Source organism: Rutidosis leptorrhynchoides, chromosome 4, assembly GCF_046630445.1.
Source record: "Rutidosis leptorrhynchoides isolate AG116_Rl617_1_P2 chromosome 4, CSIRO_AGI_Rlap_v1, whole genome shotgun sequence".
Classification (NCBI taxonomy): Eukaryota; Viridiplantae; Streptophyta; class Magnoliopsida; order Asterales; family Asteraceae; genus Rutidosis; species Rutidosis leptorrhynchoides.
The window spans coordinates 542847736-542848720 of record NC_092336.1 but is presented as its reverse complement, the minus strand read 5'-3'; the positions used below and the strand labels follow the sequence as shown (position 1 = coordinate 542848720).

General features: G+C 38.9%; 1 non-coding gene across 1 annotated transcript; it reads right to left on the bottom strand.

The window, feature by feature from the left end:
* Positions 1-285: 285 nt before the first annotated feature.
* Positions 286-392, bottom strand: LOC139846131 (small nucleolar RNA R71). Its single transcript, XR_011758871.1, has one exon. It is a non-coding gene; the product is annotated as a small nucleolar RNA R71 (small nucleolar RNA).
* Positions 393-985: the final 593 nt, after the last annotated feature.

Sequence of the window (985 nt, the reverse complement as noted above, 5' to 3'; positions counted from 1 at the left end):
TTGGAAATAAAATCACCTATTCTCCAAATGATTAACAACATATGTCAATTTGGTGGTGGTCCGAATGAAGATGCAAACGAACATATTCGTCTTTTTCAAGAGATATGTCTTCTATTCAAACTTCAACCGAACACTGATCAAGCCATATTTTTAAGACTTTTCCCATGGACACTCCATGGGGAAGCACAGAGTTGGTTAGATTCATTGCCTGAGGCTACGATAGAAACTTGGGATGGTATGTTGGAAAAATTTCTTAAGAAATATTTTCCAGCTTCTAAGTCCGCGAGACTCCAACAAGAAATTACCCAATTTTGTCAAAAGCCGATGGAAACCTTGTATGAAGCATGGAATCGATTTTCCAAAATGCTAAGAGGTTGTCCAAACCATGGTTTAGATACCTTCCAAAAAGTCCAAATCTTTTACAAGGGTTGTGATATTGCAACCCGGATTTCTATTGATCAAGCGGCTGGAGGTTCACTCATGGACAAAACCGAGCAAGAAGCTTATGAGATAATCGAGAAGCAAGCCGATTATTCTCATGAGTGGCATCAAGAAAGACCAATTACTCGTCATGCCCAAGTCCAAAGCGCCGGTGCTTATGATGACCTTAGTTCCCTAAGTGTGAAAATAGACGGTGTTGCTCGAAATATGGATAAGATTACCAAGGAAATTCATAGTATGAAGGTAGGTTGTGAATACTGTGGTGGTGTCCATTTAGGAAAAGATTGTGATGCCGGTTTAACAATGGCTCAGAAAGAAGAAGTGGCTTTCATAAGCCAAAGAAACAATAATCAATTTCAAGGAAGAGCCCAATTTAACCGAAAGTTCAACAACTCATACAACCCTCAAGGTTAAAATTCCAATTACCAACAAGGGTCAAGTAGTGGTTTCCAACAACAAACTCCTGGTTTTTATCAAAAACCCCAACAGGAAGAGAAAAAGTCAAATTTGGAGAGTATGTTGGAAAAGTTGATTGCATCACAAA